The sequence below is a fragment of the Numida meleagris genome, chromosome 19 (assembly GCF_002078875.1).
Source record: "Numida meleagris isolate 19003 breed g44 Domestic line chromosome 19, NumMel1.0, whole genome shotgun sequence".
Classification (NCBI taxonomy): domain Eukaryota; kingdom Metazoa; phylum Chordata; class Aves; order Galliformes; family Numididae; genus Numida; species Numida meleagris.
In genome coordinates this window covers 11,527,805-11,550,140 of record NC_034427.1, presented here as the reverse complement: position 1 = coordinate 11,550,140, position 22,336 = coordinate 11,527,805, and the positions used below count along the sequence as shown (strand labels likewise).

At 49.2% G+C, this 22,336-nt stretch overlaps 2 long non-coding RNA genes across 12 annotated transcripts in view; one reads left to right on the top strand and one right to left on the bottom strand.

Annotated features, from left to right (window-relative positions):
• Window positions 1-22,336, bottom strand: part of LOC110408167 — a 32,502-nt gene that overhangs the window by 8,068 nt on the left and 2,098 nt on the right. Inside the window, exons 3-7 of one of the 7 annotated variants that reach the window (XR_002444195.1) lie at window positions 18,641-18,727; window positions 15,633-18,406; window positions 15,409-15,527; window positions 14,763-14,830; window positions 901-1,063 (exon numbers count right to left, since the gene is read on the bottom strand). This is a non-coding gene — a long non-coding RNA (uncharacterized LOC110408167). The remainder of the gene's footprint in view (window positions 1-900; window positions 1,064-14,762; window positions 14,831-15,408; window positions 15,528-15,632; window positions 18,407-18,640; window positions 18,728-22,336) is intronic. The other 6 variants (XR_002444191.1, XR_002444190.1, XR_002444192.1 and 3 more) reach the window with 6 other exon arrangements.
• On the top strand, window positions 7,401-10,404 carry LOC110408166. Of its 5 annotated transcripts, none has more exons than XR_002444186.1 (5): window positions 7,401-7,465; window positions 7,806-7,990; window positions 8,392-8,505; window positions 8,612-8,732; window positions 9,368-10,404. It is a non-coding gene; the product is annotated as an uncharacterized LOC110408166 (long non-coding RNA). The 5 variants fall into 5 exon arrangements; XR_002444185.1 differs by having other exon boundaries at window positions 8,176-8,505; XR_002444187.1 differs by lacking the exon at window positions 7,806-7,990 and having other exon boundaries at window positions 7,421-7,465; window positions 8,176-8,505.

The window sequence follows — 22,336 nt, the reverse complement described above, 5'->3', positions numbered from 1 at the left end:
CCCATGAGCTCTGGTACACTTCCAGAGCAACTCCTCTGAATTTGGCTCGGCTTATAATGCAGCAGCCTGGAGAAGTGAATATTGCCTCTCTACACAGATTTAATTATATATAAAATTAGAAGGAGGAAGTCTTAGTTAAAATTTCATACTTCTGGAAGACAGCCGGTTCGTTAGCATCACTTTAATGAGGCACTAACCTCACTGTAATGCTTTTATTAATGCTTGTCGCTTATTGAGTGCCAGCAGCTTGGCTCCTCTCCGACAGGCCGGCTGGCCCGCAGAGTGAATGGTTTAGGGGTCCTTTGATGCAAAATGCAAGCACGTTTCCACCACAGCCACAGGACAAACGACAGTTGGTGAGATGAGACACAGCAAACCCCACCAGATGGTGCCCAGAGTGGGCGATGCAGCGAGAGAGCAAGATTAGGGCAGACGGAACGGGAGCGAGAGGGAACAAATGAAGAAAGAAGAGGCGATGCTGGTCCCACTGACACCATTCCTGATGGCTGCAGAGGGGTCAGGATGGGGCCAGGCCAGTGAGCAATGACAGTACATCAAAAACACATCTCACAATGGGCCTTCTTCGGCCCAAGCAGCCTCCTACCCCCCAGGCTCCTGCATCCAGCCCTGCCCAGGAGCAGAGCCCACTGCTCGCAGGTAGCGCCCAGGTGCTCCAGGCACGCCTTTCAGACACGGACGCAGACAGAAGGGCAAGGATTACCCCAGCAGCTGCCAGGACAACAACCCCACACCTCCTGGGAGCTGAGGTGGCATATGCCATATGCTTCTCCTCCTGTTCCTTCAAACTCTCTGAATAGAGGGATTAGAAATTATCCATTGCGGCCTGAAACAACAGAGCCAAGGCACCAGTATGGGCTGATATTCCAGCACAGAGCTTACCACGGCAGCAGAAAGCAGGTGGGTGCTGCATGCACACCAAAAAGTGGGGCATGGGTTGGCTGTTATTTCTCACCACCTTCCAGGAACGGCTGCAGAGGTAACAGGAGATCCCTCGGCAAACGGTTCAGCTCCATTGATGTCATACTCTTGATTTTTCCTGCTACTGAAATAGAACGCTCCAAGTCAACAACAAAAAGAGGGAAAAAAGATTATGCAGAGCAAGGGGGAGGAAGGCAGTCGGCTGCCTGGGCACAGAGCAGTGGGACAGGGCCAGCTGGATGAGAAACAGGGCATAGGCTGGAAAAGCAGCGAGAAACCCCCCCGGCCCCCAGAGCACTCTACCAAAACTGCAGAGCAACAGCACCAAACCACGCAGGCACTGAACTGGAAAATTCTTGACATTTTTTTCTCCACCTAATCTGACAAGATTCAAAGCCAAACATGGACATTTCATGGGGTGCCGATGTGCTTTTTTCCCTGTGAAAGTTTCTCTGGGTTTCTGTGGAAACCAACCTGGTTCTTGTGAAGAAAAAAACTGTAGAAGAAAAAAGAAAGAGGATATTTTCAAGCAAAACTAGTGAAATGCAGCAGGCTTTAAAGTGACTGCTGTAGGTAGCTGGGAAAGTGGTAAAACAAAGTTGCTTGGCCAAGTATATTTTTGCCAAAATGTAGGAGTTTTTTGGTAAAATAAAGAGCCTGCAGGGCTGCTCAGGCCCAAGTGTGGCTGCTGTGCAGGCTGGGCTGCCAGCACGCAAACACAGCTCGCTCACTGCAGCGGCTTTAGCAGAAAAAACCTCAAAACTTGGTATTTTAAATGGGATTTTATTCAGGGCATAGAGCGGAAGCACATCGTCCTGGTCAGAAACAGGAAGACTTGTTAAGAGCTCAGTGCAGCTGTAAACAAGATGCACATTGTCAGGGTTCATCACCCCGGCAGGGGCAATCGCTTTCAAGTTTAATCAAGGTAGAAGAGGGAGTTTGGGAAGCATCACATCCGTGACACACGTCCCTTCTTTGTCACTTCGCACCATACAGTCAATAAAAGGTCCCTCTGAAGAGGAGCCAAGTTCCTCCTTGCCCTGCTACAGCACTGTTGTATTGGGTTCGCTGAGCCGGGTTTCCAGTTGTGCAAAGGATTTGTAAGGGGCAGAGAAAGAGTGAGAGTGTACAGAGCGCGCTGTGGCTCAAAGGGAACAAGAGATAGAGCTGTAATTAATTATTGGGCTTTGCTTCTTGATTTTTTATTTTGGCAGTGGGACAACCAGCACTGTGTTGGTAGAATGCTGGCCCTGCGTTAGGAGCAGGCTTGCCTTCTGTATACAGTTGGTTCCATATCGTTAGATATTCAAAAACCACACGCCATGTCCCCAAAATCACAAGATTGGTAAGCAAATCATGAGATTAAAGAAGCTAAGAGTAACAAAGGGCTGTCTTTTGTCTCTTAGCTGAGCTGTTAGCCTGCCAACCTGATTTCAATAGGGACTTGGGTAAAGGAAAATAAAAAAGGGAAGGTGAGACTTTCCCATGGTTACACCAGGAGTTTAGTTTCCCAGAAAAGCGAATCTGTAATTCATCTGTAATGTAATGAGATCATTTCCATCTGATGAAGCCTAAGCTTATATTCAGAAAGCTAAATAGGAAAAAAAAATCCAGCATCTAAAAGCACATCAGCCAGCCAATGGGTATTTGGGATGCTTGCATGCCCAATCAGAGCACGCAAAGAACATGCTCTTTCCTTCACAGCTAGGGGACTGTGGCCCTGGTTTCCTTAGCAGCATTCACTCTGCAGTGGGTAGTAGTGGTGTGAAATGGAGATGCTCATGATATGGAGTGCCTGCAGCCTCCTGGGGGAACTCAGGGACTCATGGCCTGACTCCTTTTCCTCTGCTGGGTGTAGTGCTGTGGTAGGGATGGCCCAGAAGTTTCTCGTTAAAGCCTGTGGCCCTTCCTCTGCCTTGGGTTTATTGAGCGTGAACTCAGTCTCTATACATCAGCCTGCTCTTGGGAAGGAGCTCACCTGGCTGCTCCTTCCGTGACAAACTAGGGGCAAGCAGGGTGCTTTGGCATGGCATTAACACGGGCTAATTAACGGCAGTCACACCCTTGTGCTGCTGCCAGCAGCCCCACCCTGGAGCACCATGGCTGCGCACAGCTCTGCCCACAGCCGTGCTGCCTTTGTCCAGCTCCCCGCAGGTGTTTGCTCTCAGCACAGCTCTGTTTCTTGGACAAGCCGGCCACAACGGCTGAGCGTCGTTGCTATTTGTTCTCAGCTCTGGCTTGGCTTCGTTGCCATGACCAGGTGAGCGCGCAGGCGGTTGGTTCTCCCACTTACTCTCTACTGGAAGGGGACTTCAAATATTTGCTTTCAGAAATATTGGCAGCAGCTCCTCTACAACTGACAGCATCAACCGAAATGCTCAGAAGGGGTGGGGGAGTGCTCCTGTGCTTTCACTCTCTCCTGAGTTGCTGTGATGACCCAGAAACTCTTGGACTTGGTTGCTTTGCTACCGAGTGCATCTGATGGGCAACACATATGAGACTTCCCATTGGCATTACTGTTTTAGACCTCCCAGCTCCTATTCCATACCAGACAGCTTTGCAGCTCTCAGGGAGCAGCTTTCAGTTACAGTCATACAAAATCAGAAAGTCTCATTGACTCACCTTAGGCTGATTGCAGTGCAGCAGAACAGAATCTAGCCCTTGCATTTCATGAACTACAGAACTGCGTGAGGTTATGTGCTAATTACAGATGTCATGGTCTCTGTCACGCCGGGTTACAGTGCAGGACACAGTCCAACCAACCAACCTGGCAAAGCGTGCCTTAATTCTGATGGAAGCTCCATCCAAACACCCATCCACTGAGCATGGATGCTGCACTTGGGACCAGTTCAGGGTAGGATTTCTCTTTACAAAGCAAAAGCTGAGCTGAGACCTTCTCTGCATGAGCTCCACAGCCTGCTGGGTAGCTGTGTCAGTGACTGTGATCAACCTACTACAACCTACTGTAGGGAACCTGCTTTAGCAGGGGGTTGGACTAGATGATCTCCAGAGGTTCCTGCCAACCCCTACGGTTCTGTGACTCTGATCACCTGAGGCCTCCAAAGGTGGTCTAAATCCCAGATAAGTTTTCACTCCCTCAGAACACACAGACCTAATGGCCTTGTTTCAAGAGCAGCCTAAGAATTCTGGAGACAAACTCCGTTGCTGAGATGTGCTCTGAGAGCCTCACTGTGTTGCCAGGAGATGGGCTTTCCTCCAGGCACAAATCATTGCTCGCTGCTGCAAAAGGGATCCACAGTCACAACAACTCAGCATGAGCTCTGCAAAAAGGGAAAAGCGACCCAAACCAAGGGGTGTTTGGTACCGGGCAGTGCATCCAGAGAGCTGCTGGAGAAATGCCACTTCCTGCAGGGTGGAACGCTGTGCAGCAGCATCAGGACAGCAGAGGACGGGGCAATAATCCAAGCAGAAAGTCCAGAGGAGGACTCTGGTCAATGGATTTGGGCAAGAGCAGTTGTCTTCCTCAGCCCTCACTTCATCATCACCTCTCCCGACTGACTGACCCAGTGCTATTGATCCGTAATGCGATCAGACCCACATACCGCACAGCGTGCGAGTTGTTGCTAAGTCCCTTTTATTCTCCATCCTGCCTGGGCAGAGAGCATGCTTTTGCCTTTATGTACGCTGCAGTTTCTCTCTTTTTGTTCTTTATTTTGTTCTTTTTTTTTTTTTTTCCATCTCTTGTAAAGACTTTGCTATGTCAAAATCTGTCAAACAACTCCTCGTGCCATGTTTTTACAAGAATCCTACTTGCTGAACGGTGCCAAACACCCTTTTAAACAATACTCAGTGAAGTATTGCGTTGCTGTGCTCCGCTCTTGCATGCCATATTTAGACAAAAGTTAGGGAATTCCCTGGCCTAAATGAGGGCTTGAATGAACCCATTCTTTTCCCACCTCAGCTAAAAATGTACGTGTTCACACCAGGCAGGCCTTCTTCTCAGCTTTATTATTCATTGATTCCGCACTTTATCATCTGTCTAGAAATCAGAAAGGGAAAAAAAAAAAAAAAAAGCAGAAAAGGAAACGAATGAAGTGAATGTGCCCGCAGACACACGCTGGGTCCCGCTGGGTGCATTCCCACCGAGACCAAACCCCAGGCAGCAGCAACACAAACCGCACCCCACACGGACACCCAACCCAACACGACGGGCAGATCACAGCCAAATAAGGCTTTTATTGCTTGGGCCCAGCGCAAACAAGCTACAAGGTTATGGCCTAACACTGATAAAGATTTTCGTGGGGGTTTTGGCCATGCACCAGGACCCTGTTAGCCACCCGAATTTTCTGGACAAAGGCCCCCAGCACGTGGGGCACGGTGTGTGCTGCCCCGTGAGCAGCAGCCCGGCGAGCTCTGCGGTCACTGCACACGCTGCCCTGCACGTCCGTCCATTCAGGCCGACGAAAGCTGGAGTGCAAGGGCTCCTACTGACGCTGCAAAAGTCAATGGGGCTGCAGATCCTTCTGGAGCGGCTATTGAAGCTCCACATTCCAGAGTGCTATGCTAATCGTTTTTCGCCAGCCCTCCAACATCACTGCAGTCAGTAATGTTTAAACTCTTTGCCATACTTTTGTCCACAGTGCGTGGGCCCCCCAGATTTGATGACATGTGGCTCTCCCACTTGCTGCCAAGTCCTGTGGGATGTCAGCCCACAGGGCCCAAGCAGATGCCTTCCACGCATGAAATCTGTTGGAAAAGCGTCAGATAAAGGCCTATCTTCCCCTCTCCTCTGTTCCTTAAAGCACTAAAATATGCTTGTTATTCTGCCCCAAGAACCTACTTAGAAGGAAATCTGAATCCTGAAACTGAGCATTGACAACCACAGTGTCTACAGCCTGAAACACAAGATGAAGTACTGTGAAAAAGAAAGCATTAAATGTTTCATATACCAAAATATGTACATAAAATCCATTACAGCCATCTCAGTTGTATCTGTGCTGCTGATAGCGATGGTGGGGACCTTCCTGCAGACAGGATGCTGACAGGACCCACCTTTAACTGCTGTCATTTAATTCCTTCAGTGCGGCTTGAGACAACATAATAACTGAGACATCACTCATGCCTTGAGCAGCCCTGTGGCTCCTGGCCACAGTGGGGAGCACTCTGGGGACAGCAATAGAAGAAAGGAATGATATGGACAGAGCTGCAGTGCTACAAAATGCACCTTAGGATCAGATGCTCACAAGCACTCAGTTCCCATTTAGGAACCAAAACGAAGTTGGCAGGATTTCAGAAGTGCTCAGCATCTATCAGCTCCTACTGAGAACATGCTGAGCTCTTCTTAAAACTGTTGGAGGAAAACAATTCAAAGATAAGAGCCAGCTTGTGGTTTACAATTAACATCATTGTATGGGTCTTCCCGGCAGTTTGGCAGGAACAAGAATAGCTGCTTTCACAGGAGATATTCTGTATGAATTCACGTCTGAAAGCATGCAGGCAGGTCTGTAAGCAGTCACCCCACTGAGTGCCTCCTGTGAGAGCTGCACACCCGAAGGAGAAATTTCCACTTTGTGTTAGAATGATGCCTTGATAGCACTTAGCAAGAGGGAGTCTGCTCCCACTCATACTAGAAGTGATCGCATCTGTAGAGACCAGAGAGAGCAGGATGAGCACGAAACACACTGAGCTGCAGTCAGGAGAAAACATCTGGAGAAAACGCACTGGTTTAGTCCTAACATACATCAGTTTTTGCCTTATAAATAGCAGCAATATTATACATCAGTTGGTACCCTTTGTCCTCAGGAAGCTCTGTTCCACGAAGGCACGGAGTCTTCTGGCTGTGGTGATAGAAGCAGTGGTCTCACACAGTCACAGCTGGGCTGGCACCAACGCACACCTCCAGCAGACAGAAAGGGCTCTCAGATCTCACCACTCCAGGAATTTCCTACAGGAGAGTGCTGTGCCTCAGTCAGAACTGCTGGGTAACACCCAGTTCTGGGACAACACATTTTGTTCTCTCACAGCTAAGGAAGAGTTCTGTTTATTCTCAATAACGGGTAAAAATTGCATTTGTTGGAGGTGGGGACAAATGGACTGATTCCAGAGGAGCTGTGCTGCTTTTGAAGACAGATAAAACATTGCACAGCCAAGCGCTGCAAACCTTACAAACTTTGATTTGCCGCATTGATTTACTTCCCAGCATCTAGAAATGAAAGCAGAACGACAGCAGAATGCATAAAGCAGCCTTCCATTCTGACCAAAACGTGCATGAATTTAGCTTGTCACTCCTCAAATGTAACGATTCTGCGCAATTCAGTACACCCACTATCACAGCTCATTCTTTACAGCTGTAGTGGAAATGCTGAGTCAGGGCCTGAAGCAGTGATGGAGCACCTGGTGGGAAGGCAGGGCCAGCCCAGGGGAGCTCAGGTGTAAGCAATGCACCTGAGTGATGGAAGGGCTGGAGCCAGGACCCACCCCTTCCCAGACCTCATTTAAGGGTTGGCAGGGGGGAGGTGAGGGTGTCTTTTTCTGGAGATCTCTCCTTATTGGTGGTCTTTCAAAGGTAAGCAGTTTTCTGTCTTTCATTTCTGTCTATGGCTGCTGCATTTGGGCTTGTTCTCATTTACTGTAGCTTAGGCTTGTGCTGTGCTGCTCTGCTCTTATTGTGGTACTTTCCATCCTATTATAGCATTACAACAGCTGATTAACCTTGTAGGCAATAACTTGCCCAACAGGCACCAACCCTGGAGGGAAAAGCTCTATTCCCAGGAGGAAGGCTGCATTCTCTGCCTCTTCAGAGCAGATTACAGTGATAGGCTGCAGGAATGAGAAAATAATTGCTTCTCATGTTTTGGCCAAGGAGAGCAGTGCTATTCTCTTTCTCCTGAATTTGCTCTTTATAGGATAAGAGAACTGGAGAAGGCTGACTGAGCCAAGAAGCGTGGAAATCTCCACGCTAGTGAGCAACATGTGCTTGAATCAAGCATGGTCTCCCAGGGAGCAGAGAAGACACATAGCTGTGCCATTATTGCTGCAGCACTGGGGGCCAAACCCTCATCCCGCTCACAGCTGAGCCAAGCAAACCCAGGTGGGAGGAGACAAAGAGATAACAAATCAAAACCTGGGGCAGGGAAAGGGGAAAGGTGCCTGGTGCAGCTCCCAGGGCTGTGGGTGTTCCTGCCCAGAGGGGCTGGTGGCTCACTTATTGCCCAACACTTGGAGTTTGGATGTGGCCTTTGAGTCCTCCTCTCAGTTTCTTTTATTCCCTGCTAGGTTTACACAGCCTCTCAACTTCTCGTGTATATTTAGTCCAAAGAAAAACACCATTAAAATGCCGAGGAGGCTTTCAAGACAATTGTTTTATTATATTAAACCAACTTCAACTCTAAACTCTGCTTCTGTGGAATTACTCACTGGATGGGACACTTCAAACCTAAATGACTAACCAAGTGCAGCTGTCACTGAGGGAAAAGATTGCTGCTTTCACAGGTCAGCCAGAGCAGGAAAGAATTTTAACAAGAGGATGCCTGACCTCAGGGATCTGCACCCAGCCCCTCCTGCATCTGGTGCTATCCCAAAGACAGCGGTCCTTCACTGCAGAAGGTACCTTCCCCAACCCTGGTGCTATGACCTGAGCGCTGCTGGAGCTCTGAAACACCCAATGCCTCCATGTGCAGCTCTCTGGCACATGCTCTCTCTGTTCCTGCAGATGCTCCAGAGGAGAATCTGAGCACCACAGCTCGCGTGTCACCCGGTGCAACCCAAGAGCCACGTCCATTTTTAGCACATGGCTGCTCGCCTGAAGATATGTTGCGTTATCTGACCAACACGTAAGGGAACAAAATGAACTGCAGCTCCCCCTGCCACTTATTTACCTTCTGTTTAAACAGTGCCTCTGCAGCCTGCTCCGCTCCCTCCCATGCACCCATTTACTCAGCACCCCTTGCAGGGCTGGCCGCTCTATTTTTAAAAGCGTGCTGCTGGCTTTTATCTTCAGCTGCCTGATTTATTTTTTTTAGCTGTTGTACTCTCTAAACTTATTTAAAACATGTTGGCTGATAAAAGTAGCGAGGGGAGGTATAGCAAATGCATCGCAGTTGGCATTCTTAATTAAGAATTAAGGCAACAGAGAACTGCAGAGATTAAAAACGAACCATTAAGCGAAAGAGCAGCAGACCTCGCACCCAGCAGGGGAGCTGCAATGAGGGGCCTCTGAGGCCATGAGCGCTGCACGCAGGCTGGGTGCACCAATACATCACTCCAAAACATGTAAAGCCACTTTAGAATCCGGGCATCATTAGAGCTAGGAGTCCAATTTTCCTGAGTTTTTAAAACAAATTCGGTGATTCTCCTTGCCAGGTTCATTTCTGTCCTATTTCTATCAGATTTTTCAGTCACAATACTTCGGTTGTATCTTGGTTTCCACCCATTTCGTGCCACCCATAACCTTTGTTTTTCTTTACAGATCTTATCTGAGAATTTCGAGGAAAACGCAGGCTCATGTACCCATGTGCATATTATAGCTTCCTACAGCATGTCTGTGTATTTTGGGAAATGCTCCCTCAGACTGAGCAGGAGTTGGGGTTCTGTTTGCCTGACACTCAGGTGCCAGCTGTGCCCTGGAGGGCTGCCCTGTGCTCCTGCAGCCATCCCACAGCCACCTCTGGCACACTGTGCACGTCCGGGGCTGAGCTCAGCTCCATTTCACATTCAGGACATCTCAGAGCTGGTTGGAACGAGGGCTCACTAAAGCTCCCATCAGATGCTGACGGGCCTTTTTGTGCCAGGAAAACGGATGTGTGCGACAACAGCAAAAGTGCCTGGAAGCATCCCAAAGCCTGAGTGAAACGAGGGAATTTTGAGTGGCACCAAACAAAGGGAGCAGTGATTTAATCTCCACAGATGGGGAGGGGGGAGCAGCGTCAGGAAAAGCAGGAGGCTGAGATTAGCGAGGCAATAAAATGAAAATGGGCAAGAGGTGGAGCAAACTGTGCCGAGATAAGAGGAGGTGGATTGTAGCTGTGGCAGATGGAGGGGGAGCTGGCAGCCAAAGAGGGAACAAAAGAGAACCCAACAGGTAATAAATTGGTAAAAATCTCCATCCGCAACCTGAAATACTGTTTCCAGACTATTTTCTCCAGGGAGCTGTGATTACAGCAGGTGGATGTGCAGTGCTGTGCACTCCCCTTGGGAGCACTGAGGACTTCCAGGCAGCTGGGCAGGGCCTAGGATCCTGCAGGCAGCACAGTCCTGGCTTGTGCATAGAGCAGTCCCTGAATGCCAGAAGGTGAAAGAAACTGCTGCTTCTTTGGCTGGCCATTGGACTCAGCCTGAGTCAGCAGCACGAAAGCAACGTGCTGTTTCTAAATGCAGTGTTTCCTTGAGCCCTGCTGCAGCACGCTGCACTGGGTATCTCAGTTCCGGGTGATAAGGCAGCTGTTAGCGAGAAACTCATTAATGAGTAAAACTGGCAATAGGTGATTGATAATAAACAGGCATCTGGCCACTATTTAGGAGTCATTAAGGCCTTGAGCACTGAGGTTTTAGAGGATAATCTCTAGCATACCTTCAGCTGTGTTGTTTAGGAGAGGCCATGCTGTGGCTTTGCAGACCTTTGCATCCCCCACATCCATCCCCCAGCTGTCCACTGCTGCAGGTGGGTCTATGCCCACCAGTGATGTGTCTGTCCCAGTCCTCCCTGCCTCTATCTATTTCATCTGCTAGATGAAAAATCATAGTCATTATATTCTGGGTACTGCAAGAACAAAAAGGGAAATGAATAGACAAAGTACACAGGGTGCTCTGAGTTGGCAGTTTCCCACCCAAATGGAGGCATGATCCCATTGCTGCTGAGCTGGGTTCAATGAGCCCCACTTCCAGGCTGGCCCTTCCTTAGCCCCACATGGGTCCTTCTTCCTCCCTCAGCCTATGTAACATCGCTCTAATTGTACCATTAAAGGGTATAGGTCCTTGTAAATAAACATCTTTATATTCATGTTTTAAAGGCTTCCATTAGCTTTCCCTCATCGTTTGCCACAGGTAGGGCACAAAGATGCTTGGGACAACGAGCATTACTTCTGGCCTTTAACAAATCATAGACCAGAAATGAAATTTCACAGCCTGCACAGACAAAAGAAAGACCCAGTGTGAAGGAAAGGGGGAAAAAAATGTGCGCCCTTCCCCAGCACCTGGCCAGCAGAGCTGTGAGCAGTGAGCAGGGACGGGGCAGCCAGGGCTGGAGCTCTTTGTCCAGGAGCTTTCTTGGAAGCCCCACGTGACCCCTTGCCATGGGCATGTCATTGGGAATAAGAAGCATTTCTACAATGCTGAGATGACTGCAAAATCAGGGGCAGTCTGTCTGTTTGCTTTTTTTAAGAACTTTTTTTTTTTTTTTTTCCCCCTTAGGGAAGCACTGCAGTCAGCCAGAAGTTCTTGGGCAGACGGTGGGAGTTAAGTGCACGAAATCCAACCCTCGCTGTCATATACCAGAGGTCAGGAGGAGGGTTCCTCCCCCCCTTACAAACCCTCCAAAGCCCGCTTCTGGAAAACACAGAGACAGAACGAGATGGGAGGACAAAGTTAGCCAAGTGGACACAAGTACCGGGAGTTTACAGCCAGTGTCAGTGCCTATGGAGCCCACTCTGCTGCAGTGCAGCCCTGCAGAGCCCAGCTGTGGCAGCCCGGGGTGCCGGCTGCAGGGCACTCGGTCCTTGTCTGACCCCGCTGTGTTTCACATGCTGTTCTCCCTCCGGGCTGAGCCAGCTCATCCCGCTCGAAACCCCGACTGAAAACATCATCTAAAAACAGCTCCTCTCGTCGGTGCCCAGAGGGGAGGAGCAGAACCCAGCGGGCACAAACGGAGCTTCAATAAATAGCGGAGCCAACAGGGCTGGGAGGGGACGGGCAGGATCTCGCACCCAGAGCAGGAGCCCTGCACGAGTCAGGGACGCGGGATGTGCAGCTCCACTGCTCCCAGCACACACGTGGCTGGGGTGAAGTCACAGCTCCCTGTGCCCAGGCCGGGATGTGGAGCTGGTTAACGATTGCTGCAAGAGCTAACACCGTTTTCTTAGTACCAATTAGATAAGCTTTCCTGTGCCTTGAAAACCAATCATTCATTTTTCTTTCAAAGCTTTATCTAGCATATAGACACAGAGGGAAAGTTGCACAGAATTTAAATGAAAACGAAGAGGGCATTTAAAACGCTGTGTTTATGCTTCTCTTTGGAGGGGCTCAACTGTTCTCTGCTGGGATGCAAATAAGGCGCATATTTCCACTCTAGGTATTTTTGGTCAGAATGAAAAGATAAATAGATAGTGCTCTCCAAACGTCACGCTTCCCGCTGGCTCTAGCTAACTTTGGTCAAGAAAACTTTGCACAGAACACTAGCACAGTTCGAGCCTGAACTGTAACTCTCTTCTCCTGGCAAGAATGTGTTGCTAACTGAGCCTATCTGCAGCATGGGAACCAACAGGAGAGGGCTGAAACCAAGGCTGTCAGACTCACTTCACTTACTGATTATGAAATGGGAAAAAACGGAGCCCCAGAGTCACAAGGAAACATGAGCACGGTGGTGACACGGCCTTTCATGCACAGCGTCAGCACTAAAAACGGCGTATAGATGGTTTGGGAAGTTATAAACACCGACCTCATGATTCTATTCTGGGTTGGTCTTATGACAAAAAAAAAAAAAAAGGAAAAAAAAAATCAGCAAATCAAAACAGCAACAATGAAAATCCAATGGAAGATAAGAGCCCAAAGCTGCGGGCAGCACCGTGCCGGGCTCACCAGGCTGGCTGTGGGACGGGAGCTGGTGGCACTGGTTGACACTGGGACAGCTGCAGGGCTCTCCCATCCCAGCAGCCATCCCACTGCCCCAGCTCCAGCAGCACCGTGCTTCAGAGCTCCCCTTCTTCTTTCTGTTCTTAACTACCATGATTTTTTAAGCTAAACAGCCATTGCTGGGTTACTCATGCTGTGTCCCTATTTAGCCTCTCATGTCTCAAGCCAGGACGGATATTCAGAATGGCTCTTTCTAATCTCCAGCACGTCAAACTCTCTTAGCTGATCTCAGGCCTACCTCCAGATGTCTCCCAAGTAAGGCGTGGGGCTGCTCTGCCCCCACACAGCCCCACAGGACGGGCCTGGGGCAGCCGCTCCTGCTGGACGGGGCCTTGTGGGGCAGAGGCAGGAGCACAGCCCCAGCCCCCCCTGCACACAGCCCTCCTCCATCCCCTGCCTCTGTCCACCAGACAGAGGTTGCAGCCACTGCTAATTATTAAGGAGCATTAATCAGCAAATCTGGGACTGAAAGTCCAGAGAGGGGTGGGTGGCAAATATTTAGGAGGAAAAATTTCCATGAGATAATTTTCAGTGGAAAAAGATGGAGGAAACCCCGCTGTATCTTAAGTGCAATATAAATTCTTATCAATGAGTGGTTTGATGTAGTTTTAAGCTCTGACTGAAGTGCCACAATTCAAAAGACATCTGCTAACTGATGATTCTGCAAAGCCAGAAGTGCATCGCATACATTCAAATGAGCTCAAAAAAGCACAGGCACATCTGGTTTCATGAATCAGATCAGAACAAAACCCATTCTCTGTTGCTGCTGGTGCTGGTTTGCCATCAGTGGACACAAAGGTGAGTAAAAGGCAGAGCAGATCAGATCTCTGAGGGATGGGGTGTGCACACACCGCCTGTGCTAAGCATGACAGAGGCACAGCCTGGAGCTGGCCTGCCCCCAGCATCACCTGTCTGCATCAGCACACAGAACTACTCACATCTTTGCCATACAAGAAAAAAGATCAGATTCAGACCGCGGTTCAGAGATGCTCCTTTGGCCCATGGTATGTGAGCACATGAGTCACACGAGAGCTGGAGCTGAGGAAGTCCTGGCTGCTTAAGTAAGGGAGATTTCTGCCAAGGAGGGAGAGAGCTTTTTCTGTAGCTGGCCCTTGGAGAATGCTTTCTTTAACAAAAAAGAGTAAATGTAAAAAATCCATCCCTTGCAAGCTTATGAAAGCATGGCTCCGTGCCACAGGCTTTCTAATGGGCTTTCTAACTCCCTGTCAAATGTCCCCTACCTTAATGCAAATAGAAGAAACCTACTGCAAGAAGTCCTCACTCCCTCTCCTTTTTTAAATTAAATTTTTGTTTGTTTGTTTCCCCAAAGCAAAGCCATCAGATTGCCCAAGCAGCAGCCGTGCAAACCGTGGAACTGATCCCCTGGAGATGCTGAGGTTCTGACCCGCACAGCTTTCCCCTGCCACCCTCTCCATGGCAGTAGAGAAGCTGCCAAGACCTGCTGCTGCAGAGCGCTGCTGTGCTGGGAGCAGTGACAAACGCAACCTCCTGTTGTGTGCTTCACAGCAGAGATCTTTCCGCTCAGAAAAATCACAACTCCTTCAAACAGGGCCATTCCACCCCCTGACCAAACACCTCACTACATTCAAGAAACCAGGACTTAACTCTGGACCAGCCCTTGAATTACCCACAGCCCTGTCCACCGGGGCCATTTTCTCCTACAGAATTTGCTGGGAATTCCCTCCAGCCAGCCTCGGCTTGAGAGCTGCTGCTGGTTTCCAGGCTCGGTGCTATCTGGAGCCCTCCTGCAGCAGGGCTGGCTCTGCTCCAGCGGCTGCACTGGGCTTCCGCAGCCATCCCCTCTCTTATCACTCGGTGCACCGATAATCAGCCTGAAACAAGCTCGACCTTCTGATTGATTTGAACTTTGGCCAACAGGAAAACACTTGTTGTAGCAGCGCGGTCAGGCACCCAGCTGCCTGCTTTGTGTAACGGGGCAATGGTTTTAAACTAAGGCACGTTCCCCACCGTGAGCACAGGGCAGAACCAAAACTCACCAGATGTCATCGGGCCGAGCAAGACGTGAGCTGCAGGTCGGGCTTTCAGCTCCTGCCTCGTGCTTACTCTGCAGAACACATTTCAAAGAAAAAGGAACCTTCCAAATCATTGAGAAAATGCCCTCACTTGTCACCTTCCTGCCCTGCTGTCCCCACGTGCCCTCCCAAAGCCATCCCTGCACTGAGGACACCTCCTGAGAAGGGGCACTGCTGACCCCGAGCACTTCATCACCAGTGATGACCAGCAAAACCTTGAGACTACGGGAATGTTTCCATGGCACTGAGAATGGAATTGGAAGGGAAAAGGTTTTGCTGAAACAAATAAACATACTCCTCAAGCTGCCACAGGCCAAAATCTGTGACTTCATGCCATATTTCAAACTTGGAAAGAAAAAAACCCCACCAAAACAGCAGAAAACCGATAACAAATAGCAAGTGGAAGGCAGTGCAAAAGCCAAACACGCAGGAAAAACCATGCTGGAGTGGATCCAGCTCTCTCCAACATTATAAAGCTATTCTATGTTAATGTGAAGGGGAATTTATGAGTTTGTTCTCTTCTCTGCCATCTCTGCAGGATTCAATCTAGACAAATCGGCGCTGTCAGGGTCGGCATTGCCCTCAGCCTTGCAGAGGGGCTCAGACACACCTGGGTGGGCACTGCTCCGGGCCACAGGACAACAGCAGTGCTGCTGGATCTCACCGTGCTGCAGAAGAAGGGCTGGGAGCTGCAAGGAGCTGGTGCTGTTTGCTTGTTTACAGCTCCTGCTGAAAAAAGAAACCAACAACAACAAAAGGAAACCTTAGCTGTGGAAGCAAAATTCATAAACAGGCCTAAGTACTGAGAGACAGTTTTTCTGCAGCGGTTCCCACCTTGTGAAGCCACACACCCACCAGTCTCCTCCATGGTCCCATTCCGCTGCTGTCCGAGGTGGTGGCTGTCACATGAGATCTCGCCCTGCTAGGACGTGGCCAGGGGGACAGCTCCGGCTGCGGGCACTCCCCAGGACGGCGTGACGCCCTCAGCTCGGTGGGTACATGCACTCCCCCCCACCTTGGGTCTGCAGATCCGCTCCTAGGCGCTGCCAGCCCCGAGGGGCTCCGGGAGGAAAGCAGCCCTGTGCCGCTCTGCTGCCCCCTGCAGGCTGATTGCAGAACTGCAGTCACCGAGCAGAACGGCCTCAACTGTCGAGCGAGTGCCAGCAGCCTTGCTCGTCCCGGGTGTCTCATGCCGTCTCTGCCTTTCAGAGCTCATCGAACAGCCACACGTGAAAATCCCACCCGCAGGGCCCCGAACACCTGCCAGCAGGGAGAGAAAAGCACGTTTTGGTTTTTAAATGTAAGGACATAACAGCATTCTGTCATCTGGATCACATCTCTACGTCCACTCAAGTTTGGAAAGTTAAATATAGCCAGCACCTAGTAAAATACTATTTGAAGTAAGCATTGCATTGGGGCCGATGAATCATTGTGCATGTGTTCAATACTAACATGCGTAGCCGTGGTGAAGAGTTGGGCTCGGCATCTAGCTACGGTGCATAGGGGCTGGTGGGCAATGCGCTGCTGCTGGCTTATTGAACCATTAACCACAAACCCGTTATCTGGGCAGGGACAGCTCCCAGGCCACAGAGCAAGGCTGACAAGTCAACAGCACTATCTGATGTTAATCCACAGCTCACGTGTCAGCCGTAAGAGTTCATGTTACAAGCACAACATCTGGAAAAGACTCTAGGAAACGCTGTTATTTTACCTGGTTGGCTTCTCCAGTTTCTGTCTTTGTGAGGATGGTTGGGGCTCTCCCCCTGCCCTGTTGGGGCTGCAGTGGTGAGCTCAGTCCGTTCCCCAGGGCAGAGCTTCTGACTCACCCATCCGGGCACAGAGCACCTCGCACATCCCTCCTCATGCTCTCAGCCACCGATTATCTCAGATCATCAGTGTTTTGGATGACCGAGTAAACAGGATTATCCTCTCCCAGTGCCTGTTAAGTCAAAACTGTATGGTGATCCTATTAGTGGATCGCAATAGTGTGAGGATATCCAAGCAGGAGATTATCTTTTACTTGCTCTGTGGAGCTGAAAACAGTACTGGGAAATGTTTAATCTCCATGAAGGGGACAGTAGAGCTCACAGAAAGAAAACCAAATTCATGACTATCCTCTCAATCAGCTGCCTAGCTCAAAAAAAGCATCTGATTGACAAAGTCATACTTCTGCGTTGATGTAGTACAGATCTGGGATGCAGATGAAAAACATCTTACACGCGTAGCCTCTTTCATCCGAACTGATCCCAGCAAGCCTTACAAGAGCCGCATGCCGATGGCATGTGGGATTAACAGCACTTACAGGAGCCCGACTGTGCTCCCACTGAGGTTCCCGAGCACGGCAGGGGCACTCACTGCTGAGTCAGACGTGAACCGGGCTGGAATGCAGCCAGGCTGCCGAGCTCAAGCCTTGCATTGTGCTGGAAGGGTTCAGGCCTGCGCCTCGTCCAGGACAACGGGGCAAGCTGCGGTAGGGCACAGAATGCAAGTTTGAAACATCTTGGTAATTCATTGTTATTTATTTCTTCAAGCACTCATCGTCCTTTTCAATGCAGGCCATTCTATGATTCTATAAAGCTGCAGAGGAGGAAATACCCATATCTCAATTAAAATCTTCTTAAATAAATGATCTGGTTTTAATGCAGAATAGCAGGGAAGCAAGCCAGCCAGCTCCCAACACTTTTTAATAAATGCATGCAGAAAAATAAATTCCTTCAAAAGAAGCTTTGAAGAGCGTAATTAAGCATGAAAGTTACCATATATTAAATTATACATCTAGTGAAAAAGAGTCATTAGCCCAGCAAATGGGCTGTTAATGATTGCAGGTTTGCCTCGGGCTGCCAGCTAACCAACCTGTGATGAAGCAGTGGCTGGGCTGCTGCTGAGCCTGGCAGCTGGCTGCCACACACCTCACCCATCGCTTGGCGAGGGCGGAACAAACAAACCTACTAAAAATCACACCAAATCTGGTCCGTAGAAACAACCGGAGTTTGGGGCAGGTGAAATGCCAGCTTGGAGGTGCTGGGAGCTCCTCCACGTACCAGACCCTGGTGTGCATCCAGCTGCACTCCCCTGCTCCTGCTGGGCCTTGCAGCCACCTGCTCCCGGCCAGAGGGTTCCTCGCCCCACAGGGTTCCCTCCCGGGCTGCCACCACCCCACGATCCCCACAGCAGCGCCTTGGCTGAAGCCTGCCCGCCTTCAGCACTGTGCTGGCCACAGCTCTGACTTTCCTTTTTTTTAAATAAAAACAAAGAAGCGTTTCCCTCCTTTACGGTTCACACGATCAAAGGCCCAAGATTTATATTTCCACACAACAAGCAATCGGATCATTTCAGCAGACAATGGCACGACCCCCGACCCCAGCTCCCACCAGAGCAAGGCCCACGTGCCAACTGGGGGAGGAAGTTTCTGTGGAAACAATACTTATCCATCACACTGAGAGTTAGGGTTTCCTTTCCTTTCCACCCTGCTGACGGCAGCACTCAAGGCACAACCTCATTTGGCCTTTTGGGCCCTATTTTAAAAATCTACGTAATTCCATGTCAGATAAGTCACATGTACGGTGCCCGTTCCTTCCTCCAAATGCTGTTGTTTCTCATGGTTATTCCTACAAAAAGAACATGGCTCGATTTTGGCAGCAGTTGCACAGACTTCAGGGTAAATATAGCTGCCGTTGACTTTCCCTGAGCCTCAGATACTTCTGAAAATAAGCTTTTTGGCACCCACCGAGGAACATGCTGAACATCTCCTTTAGTTACATACCCCCATATAAAAGGAACCCATAAAGTTCTTACCAGCAGCTGTAAGAATTAGATTTGAGATCATATTTAACTCTCCTTACAAATATTCAGGCGCATTCCATCTCTCTCTCCGCTGACAGCATTCAGAATATCTTCAGTGTAATCAGTGGTGGCATCACAGAGCATAACTGGAAAATAAGAAAATAATTAAGTATAAGTATTGAATTATCCCTTCCTAACAGCCTCCCCTGTATGGGTCCATGTGTACACCAGAGGCTGTTCCAAGGGCACCTGAGGTTCCACCACGCTGACCCCAACCTCTGCTCGCACAGCTCTGCTCTGCGGTCGCAGGTCTTTGTATTTAAAATTCACTTTCCAAATTTGTTTTGTTTGTAATACACTAAAAAAAAAACCCTTTCCCACTAAAGTGAGTAGATTTTCCAGTGAACTCCAGCACTTAACCCTGCGGCGCTTTACTATTTCTAGATTGGAGCATGAGTTTCACATTTTTTCCTAGCGAAAAAATATATGCATGAATTTACGATGCCGCTGTAGCAAGCACAGGAGTCATCCTGGAACAGAAAACAACCCAAGCAACAATACCAGGCTCAAACTTTCCCAGAAGTTCAGAAGCAACAGCTCACTCTGCTAAGGCTGCAGATAGTCTGGTGCTCCTGTGTGGCCGCCCATCAGCCCCCTGTGTCCATCTTCTGTTACAGAGAGCCTGTGTTCTACTCCCTCCGGTTCTCTGCTGTTCCAGGGATGAGCTCCTGAAGCGGCCAACCCTGACACATTTTGTTTTGCAACCTACCAGGCATGAAGGATGAAATAAACTCCTTCTTCATACCATGCATCATTTCAGAGCTAAAAAGCCCTCTGAGGATGGACTGCAGCCACCCAGAGCTGGGCTCAGGGGGCTCTGCAGGACCTCAATGCACTGTGCTTCCCCCCCCCCCCCTTCCCCCACAGAACCACTGCCTGGGATCAAACTGCTAAATGGCATTTATTTTTGTTGTTGCCTTTTTTATAAAGATGTGCAGACACTTGCTGTGGGAGCTACTGGGCACAGGCAGGATGAAAAGAGCACTGCTGTCCCTGGGAGGGGAGGGCTCCTGCACCCGGAGCTGCCTTGGGAGCAGCCATTGCTATGAGAAGTGGAAGAATAGCTCCTGTTTTTAATTATCTGATTGAGTTTTCCACACTAAACCTAATTGAGACAGCAAGGAGGGGATTGCATTTAAAGACAGACAAGGCATTTGCATCTGTTTTGCTGATTACAGTAGTTGCACATTTTACTTTAAACACCAATGGGCTGCAACCGCTATTCAAATGATATGGAAATTGGTACTTTATACTGAAATTTCCCTTAAGCAACAAAGGAAAGGATTAGCACATGGCTCTGCTTCTCCTTTTCTCTTCTTTTCATTTCACTAAAGCACTGTGGCAGTGGGAATCTCTGATGGCTCATAAACAACACCTATATCTTCTAGTTTTCATCACATCAAGCTGCAGGATATTTGAATCCTTTTGTGTAACTATTATAATACAATTTTTAATTAAAATAACACTCTGCACCTGAAACACTGAATTAACTTCGTTTTCATAGGGCCTATCTATCACAAACATGGGTACACAAGTGACAGATGACAGCGATCAGCTGGATGCCCGCACAAACCCAAGGAGCATTCCTCCCAGGCTCAGTGCCAGCCAGGACTCAACCCCTGCCCAGCTCAGCCCCATTCTATGCAGTCCCACAGATGGCAACTTCCAGTGAGTTTTAATGGGAACCTTGCATGAACGCACTCTCTCAGCACAGTTATCCAGAACCTGTGGAGGAAAACAAAAGTGTATTGCTAACAAAGTACTTTAATGTCATCCCCTGCAGAACCACTGATAGAATTGTAGAAGAGTTTGTGTAGCTCACAACATGTCTGTGTCAAAACTTTGATGCTCCATGGAGCTGGAATGGTGGGAGATGGTCAAGTCCTCACCAAGTCAGGCAGTCTGCTGTGCCAGGAGTTAGCTGATTCAAACACAGAAGCACTGAACGCAGTCACTGTGTTCTCATGGTCTGTTCCAGTGAGACACCTTCAGCTCTTCATAGACAAATGCAGACAGGATTGAACAAAGCAACTCCTTCCCCTCAGTAAAAAATTTCAGTACATGACCCACAGAGTAGAGTGGCTCCAGTCCAGGACCGCCCACATTACAGAGGGACCCAAATTCTGCTCTTACCCACACATCTCTGCATCCCCACTGCCTTTAGCAGATTTTTTTTAACCACAGAAATAAAAAGGCAACACCACTTCAAGACACTTGCACTACATTCATCATATTAAAACCAACACAACAGGGCAGGGTACGGCACATTCATGCAAGAGCTCCGACAACCACGTTTGCACTTCTGGTTTTGTCAGCCACACATGAATATTTATGCACATTTCCATGATGCGCCCCTGGTTTGCATAGGGCACAGGTTGCCAGCAGCTGAAAGCTATTAGCATCTGACAGCTGCTGAAAGAGCTTGTTTGGAACAAATAGGTGTCCTGTCCTGCAGAGCAGGCAGGTGATCAGGGCATCGTTAGGGGTTGCAGCTGTCAGGACAAGGAAGGCCCTCCCTGTGCTGCTCAGCCCAGCCTGGAGCAGGGAGATTTAATTATCACCACCACATAATGGGTGGTTTGTAGGAGGCTGAGACCTGACAGAAACAGATAGTGGGCAAACAGAGAGCAGATCACGGCCGATGGAGTAATTATAACCCAAATGAGAGCCCATGAGCTGAGAGCAGCAGATGTTGCTGTCTGTCAGCATCTCCCCATAAAACGTATATCTGAATGGTATTTGAGGAAAAGGTGGCAGAGCATTATTTGCAGAGCTACAGGATGCTGGTGGGGGATGCTCAGGGACAGGTCCTCACAGGGGAAATCCTGGGGATCTCTTGGGAGCAGAGGGGAAGGGACATCCAGGAGGGGGGCACCTCCCATCCCAGCACAGCTAAAGCAGGAATGAGCCGAAGACTTGTCACTCTGCTCTGTGGCAGGGAGAGAGATGAGCCCTGTGCAGCGGGGAGGTGGACAAACTCTAGAGAATTCTGCTGGGAAAGGCTGCACGTACAAGGGGCACCCACAAGCACCAAATGCTCCCCAGTATCCATCCCAGCAACTGTGCCATCTCAACACCAAAACAAAAGCATTTGGTGGGCAGAGATGAAATCAAGTGGACAAATATAACAGAAGAGGTACATCTCAAGGGAGCCCTTCTGAGACGCTGGAAATACATGCCTTGTCTCACACCAGGAACACAGCCATCCCACTCAGCACTCCTCACAGGCCACTCACACCTCCCAGCACACATCTGCATCTGGGGAGAGACTTGCACACAGGGTCTTGATCCCATATTCTGTATCCGTGGTTGCAATTATAAGCACAATCATGGTGAATGTCTGTGCGAACAACTGGCTATGAATGGTCTTTGGGCCTTTGCTTCACTGGTGAGCATAGAAATGCCCCCACTTTTCCACAAGCATATGCATGATATGGCTCTAATTGACAAACCTTGAAGTTAACCAGAACAGCAAACATTTGTGCCTGAAACCATCAGTGAGGAAGCTACCTCCACCCCCAGGGCTCACAAAGCATTCACTGCTGCCTGTTTGCTCTGTGTTTTTAAAGCATGGATTGTTTAAAACATACACAATTAATATTAATGAAGACCTGTAGTTCTCAGGGCGAGTCGCTGGAACAAGCGCTGCCTTCTGCCTGATGTGCAGTGACCTTTGGAATATTTTTTTTTTTTTT